Below are 6,781 nucleotides of genomic sequence, written 5' to 3' on the forward strand. Positions count from 1 at the left end.
AAAATATTGAAACATTTTGATTAGAAAATGTCAAAATGAAATGTTTTTATTTTTTCAGATTTTTTTTTCAGGGGGTGGTTTGCAACTGAAACAATTCAGAGAATTCAACACAAATTCTTGGAATGTTTTGGTCCATACAAATCAGCATTTTTAACTGAAAAAAGTTTTGCTTCAAAAATATCTCCCAGATCTACAAACACACTTTGGACAGAACACCCACAAAGCTGACGGGGAAGAACTAAGAGTCAGTCACTTCCCTGGAAAGGAAGACCAAGACATCCTAAAACAATCACGCAATCCTAAAACAATCACACATTTGGGGAACTAAACCATGTTTAGAAGGGGTTTGTGTAGGGATGAATGATGGATGGGAGGAGGAAGGCCACAAAGTTTCATACATACCCTGAAAAATCAGAATATTTTGAGGCGTATATAAAGCATACCTGCAAATCTTTCAAGATTTACCCACCACTATCCAAAATATCATGTTTATTCCACATTTCTTGATCAGGGATTTAGTCCATAATTCTCAAAATGACAGCATTCCTTGTTGTTCTAAGGAAACGACTTAAATTGTAAGCCTACAGTAAATAGCAGAGGGAGATTCAAATTTCTTCAGTCGCATCTTGAATTCAGATCATGTCTTGCCTCAGTGACAGAGGCTTATCACGATACCACCTAATTATTGCTCAATCTACAGAGAATATCTGCAACAGACTTCATAGGGATGTTACCAATTAGATTTAACACAAACTGCTAGGTCCCTTTTCAAATGTTACAGCAGTGGCTTTCAACTACTGACATTCAAATGAAAGCCTCGTCTTCAGACTACTTCTTTAAAAATTTATGTATCTGACCTGACTTTTGCATTTCTTGAGATAAAAATCATTCTCTGAATACTCTGGTTTTCATGGCAGCTAATTTGAATATAACTGTTATTCCAAAGTACAAGGGATGATCATATTCTACTGAATTTTTTTAATGAGGAGCTAACAGTACTGAAAGTCCTTTGGGAGGGTGGACTGCAAAATTGGCATAGTTGATATGTCTATATTATGAAGATACTACAGCATACTGAACTGCTTTCCTTCTTGAACTAGCTCAAATAAGTCAAGTTTCATAGATTCATAGATTTTAGGACTGGAAGGGACCTCGAGAGGTCATCGAGTCCAGTCCCCTGCCCTCATGGCAGGACCAAATACTGTCTAGACCATCCATCTAACCTACTCTTAAATATCTCCAGAGATGGAGATTCCACAAACGCCCTAGGCAATTTATTCCAGTGTTTAACCACCCTGACAGTTAGGAACTTTTTCCTAATGTCCAACCTAAACCTCCCTTGCTGCAGTTTAAGCCCATTGCTTCTTGTTCTATCCTTAGAGGCTAAGGTGAACACATTTTCTCCCTCCTCCTTATGACACCCTTTTAGATACCTGAAAACTGCTATCATGTCCCCTCTCAGCCTTCTATTTTCCAAACTAAACAAACCCAATTCTTTCAGCCTTCCTTCATAGGTCATGTTCTCAAGACCTTTAATCATTCTTGTTGCTCTTCTCTGGACCCTCTCCAATTTCTCCACATCTTTCTTGAAATGTGGTGCCCAGAACTGGACACAATACTCCAGCTGAGGCCTAACCAGCGCAGAGTAGAGCGGAAGAATGACTTCTCATGCCTTTCTCACAACACACCTGTTAATACATCCCAGAATCATGTTTGCTTTATTTTGCAACAGCATCACACTGTTGACTCATATTTAGCTTGTGGTCCACTATAACCCCTAAATCCCTTTCTGCCGTACTCCTTCCTAGACAGTCTCTTCCCATTCTGTATGAGTGAAACTGATTTTTCCTTCCTAAGTGGAGCACTTTGCATTTGTCTTTGTTAAACTTCATCCTGTTTACCTCAGACCATCTGTATTGTTTGAACCCAGTGATAGAATCAATGAAGCAGTGTGTACAAAGTTCCTCAAAGCTCAGTTACTCTGTCTCATAGCAATCATTATAAATATTCCACTGGACAGCCAGACATGTAGTTAATGAAAAATTTCAAAACTTGGGATGAAAGATACTCTCTTGCTATGAGACATCACTTATTTCCAGAAACAAAACAAATATCTGACTCTGACTTCTGATAGCATCTGTGTGGCCTTCTCTTGCTCTCAGTTATACCCTGATGTTAACATTCATAGAAGAGTCTGTCAAATAATCCATCCTTTCAAACAAACAGTACAAAAATAACTGCCAAGTTAAATTAGAAACAATCAAAGCCTGCTTGATTCGCATATGCAGGGCTGCTACCAAACAACCTTATTTACAATAAATCTGATAACTAAGGGACTTGGGACCAAATTCGTTCCCTAGATATGTTTTATCTGCTCCTCTGAAGTCAATACGAATTTCATGGTGTGTATGAAGATCAAGTTTTGAACCTAATGTTCCCAAAGTAGAAAAACATGGCAAATCTTAGAATTCTAAATTGACGCATTGGCTTAGTTCCCCCTTCTCCTTGCAATAAGGTTACAAATAGGTCAAAAAGCTACTGCATGGAAAAAATATTTTAAGAGAATACCTAATGGTATAAGTCTTGACTGACTATCTATGTCTGGATCTCAGAAGCCATACTGATAAATGAATGAGACCAAATATTGACAAGGCATCCAGCAGGTCACTAGCTAGAGGATTCATTCCATTTGATACCATTTTTTGTGAGATATAAATGGTGAAAAGAAAGGGAAGGTTTGCTCTTTCCTCCTGTAGAACTTCCAAACTCTATAGGCAAGACTCTCCCTCCAATTCCCTTTCATCTCCCCCATACTCAACGTCCTGAGATTTGCTCCCTACCCCACCTGTGATGCTTGCACTGTGAAGCTGAGCTCCTTCTGTACCATTTAGCACTGTTCTTCCACAGCACTCACCTCTTCAGATTTTTAATTCAGAACATGCAAATAGGCAATTGCCCTTGCTAAGGACCGAAAGAGACTCAGTATCAGGACAACAAGCTAAAAATGCATTTCCTGAATTGCGACAGTCTTACAGAGACGGATGTCCTGATACTTAAACATTAGTCATGTAGGTAAGAAACCTGTGTGAAAAACACCATCTTCCATCATTGTATTAACAATCCTAATTCTGTTGTCTTTGCATGTGTTATGTGTTATTTTAGGAGAATTTAAGGAATCTAATTTTTTTTTCAAATCATCAAGGGTTTCTTATTTCTTTTAAGTGTCCTTAAGATTTGAACTCTAAGTGCATCTTTTCTGCATGTGCATTAAATTAGAAGCTGCCTGAGATGAATTTGAATATCTATGAATCCTAAAGGGAAGCTCAGAGATATGATTAATAAAGAAATGCTCACTTTGCAATGCTTTTCAAATGCTGAATAAACAAGGAAACATAGTTATGTTTTTATTATTGTGATTTAGATCGATTCAAAAAGTCAAATGCAGCTCAGATTTAAAAATAAAAACTGCAAAAATAAGCTGTTACAAAACTAAAACCAATAGATTTGCTTCCACATATATGCCACAAATCCTGTTCCCTCTGCACTCTACAAAACATAGAGCTGACCAAACCTAATAGTTACCTTCTAGCTAAAGCTAAGGGGCATGTCTCTGTCTTCATATTTCTTTATCCATATACTCCCTTGGTTTTCCTAGCTGTCTTCTTGCCTTGGCACCCACTTTACCAGCATTTTTAAAAGGCTCTTCCCCCTTTTCTCCCTTATTCTCCTCTTTGGTCTCCCTCAGGGTTCTGTTCTTGGTCACCTTCTTTTCTCTTTCTAGAGCCATGTGGGGAGATTATAAACACCATCTCTAAACAGATAGCTCCCCAAATGTTTTCCTTTAACAACAATCTCTCACCCTCCATCAAGTCTTATGTTTCTAGCTGTCTTGCTGACATCTATTCGTGGGTGTCCTGACACCATATCCAATTTATTCTCTAGAAAACGGAACTTCTATTCTTTTATCCTAAATCCTTTCCCCCATTTAATTAGCAATCTCCATCGACAAATCTGAAATTCTTATTTCTCAAGCCCATAATCTAGATGTAATGTTTGACCCATCTCTCTCTCTCGCTAAATCCCATCACTTCCCAATCTTAAACATCTGCCCTTTCACTCGAGTCTCCACTACTAAAAGCCCAGTGTGTTTGTCATGTCTTACCTTGATAGCTGTGGCCCTGATTCAGAAAGATACTTAAGCATTTGTTTAAGTGTAGGTACACGAGTAGTACCATTGAGTCAATGGTGCTGCTCACATGCTTGAAGCAGTATTTTTCCCAAGTAACTTGCTGAGTCAGGTCCTGTAACTTTCTCTAATCTCATGTGACTTTCTCCCTCACAACTTTGATCATGTCACTCCTCCTTCAAACTAACGCTATCCCCAGTTTCTATCATGTTACCACCAGTGTACAGAATAGCCTTCCAGTCATTCACTAGTATCCTCTTTGCTTCAAATGCTTCCTCACAAATCATATACTGAAATAATCCCTTCTCTTTTCTTATGCTCAGTAATACAGTCTCATCTAGCCTGAGCTGAAGCGTTGCCCTGTTTTTTCTTGTACTATTTCATCCCCAATACCACTAATAGCGTCCATCCATATGGTTCTCCTTACAGGAATAGGAAAGTACTGTAGATTATAAACTCTTTTGAGTATTGTGCTGTGTCTTTATTTATATTTGTAAGGCACCATGCAAATTAGCCATGCTATATTATTCTAAACTACTTGTAACAATTCTATAGTGCAGGGCAAACAAAGTGAAATGGACAGAAATCTGAATATAAATAAAAGAGAAACTGATTAGCCTATTTTAATTTTGCATGCTAAGAGAAATGCATAAAGTAAGCAACCTGCACAAAAATAGTGAAATGTAAAACAGAATTAAGAAAATATTTCAGTGGTAATAACCTTAAATTGTTATTTTGAACATACATAAGGTAGTTTCCATTTTTAAAATATCATTTTAATTCCACCAGCTCTATTTAAAGAGTTATTAGTTGCATTTTTGACTGGTTCATATTCCAAGAGTGACATTTTTATTGTTTTATTTTCAGTAACATTTCCATTTTAAAAAACAAAAGGAAACTGATTTAAAAAAATAAAAAAAAAATGTAGCAGATGAGTCTCTTTGCTTCTAGCAAGAGTTATAAATGTTCCTATTGACCTTATCAGTTGATCTTGTTAACTCTTATTTCTCCTTAGGGACCCTGAAAACTTCAATTCCAACCTCCCATATCATCACGGTTTCCTTAGGGCACATCACATTCCCAGAAACTCAGATTCACCCTCAACAAGTCCTTACAAAATATTTTCACTAGAGAAGATTAAATTGGAAAGAAAGATGCATTTTTATATTCCAAATTATGTTGTCACCAGAAATTTAAAATGAAGCATAGTCAAATTGTGCAACTGGGTACACAATACTTTATTCAGCAGCAACATATGGGTTTAATAATATATTCAATTTTATTGCATTGTACTTTGCATTTTAAAACTAAATTTTGTAACTGTTATTCATGGTAACTTCTAAATCACAGTCATTATGTTTCTGATATAATGCATGCCCATGTATTGTGCAAAACACCCAGGGTGACGTCCTGGCTCCACTGAAGTGAATGGAAAAACTTCCATTGATTTCAGTGGAGCCAGGATTTCACTCCAAGACAATATAGCCCTACTGACTGTACATATTTTGGACCTAAGTTTCTAAGCTTCCTGTGGGCAACTGCATGTCTAATTGAAATGTTTGTACGTATCATAGTTATGCATCTAAAGTCACTAGATATTTACATGTGCAAGCACCAAAACTGTGCTTGAAAAATTAGGCATGTGATTATGTACACACTGCTATGCACAAGCAATTTAGAAAAATTAAATTCACAATATTAAAACAGGACCCACAACGTTCTACATACAATTACTTTTCTTTTATGATTTTGTTACATAAAATTTTAATCAAAAAGTGTGCACATTTAAAAAAAAATGGTTTATGTTTGAAAACTGTAGGTTCACATCGTATGCAGAGTATCTAAAGACCCACACATATACATTCTGCATACAATTTAGAATGTAAGTTATACATTAATTACATACGGCATGTTGAGTGAGTGTATGTGAGAGAGAGAGAGAGCGCACCAGAAACAAAGCACAGGTAGCTTCTCTACTTGTCTATTTATCTGTATCTTTTATTGCATACACCACATAGTATCAGTGTGCCTCCCAGCAATGCATAAAGCGACATGACGAATAACTGTCTCTCATACTAAAATCTGAACACAAAACTTTCTAGACATACGTTTCCAAAAATAAATGTGCAGGAATTGTTATTTTGTACAGGCTTTCCTAAATTAAAGTGCTGTAGGTCTTTCAGTGGTTTTACAAGTTTCTCAATTCAATGCTGGTTTATATTGTGTTAGCAAGCTGACACAAGCCCAATAGAATGACTTTGATAGCTTTCGGACCCGAAAGCCTCCATGGATTTCTAGGTCTCAGAAATGCAAGACCTAATCCAGCTGGAAACAGTTATTGCACTAGTCCTCAGGCTCTTTCATGCAGTTTTAGAAAGATAACACTTTTGAGCCCTGAAGGCATCAGCAAACCGAGGTGTTTAGGAACTGGACGATAGGGGATTGCAGAAGCATTTACTGATTCAAGTGAAAAGCTGACGTAACCTCAGGCTTAGATTTGGGGCAATTGTAAGAATGTTACTACATGAAAATGCAAATAGCTGGAGTAATGGATAATACCATCTCCCTTCCCTTTCTTCCTCTCTCCACCAATGT

General features: G+C 37.0%; 1 protein-coding gene across 1 annotated transcript in view; it reads right to left on the bottom strand.

Moving 5' to 3' along the window:
- LOC112125929 (dystrophin-like) overlaps positions 1–6,781 on the bottom strand; it is a 1,989,526-nt gene that overhangs the window by 840,144 nt on the left and 1,142,601 nt on the right. The gene's annotated exons all lie outside the window — the stretch shown is intronic.

The sequence above is a fragment of the Terrapene carolina genome, unplaced genomic scaffold, assembly GCF_002925995.2.
Source record: "Terrapene carolina triunguis isolate 2854851 unplaced genomic scaffold, T_m_triunguis-2.0 Scaffold22, whole genome shotgun sequence".
NCBI classification, from domain to species: domain Eukaryota; kingdom Metazoa; phylum Chordata; order Testudines; family Emydidae; genus Terrapene; species Terrapene triunguis.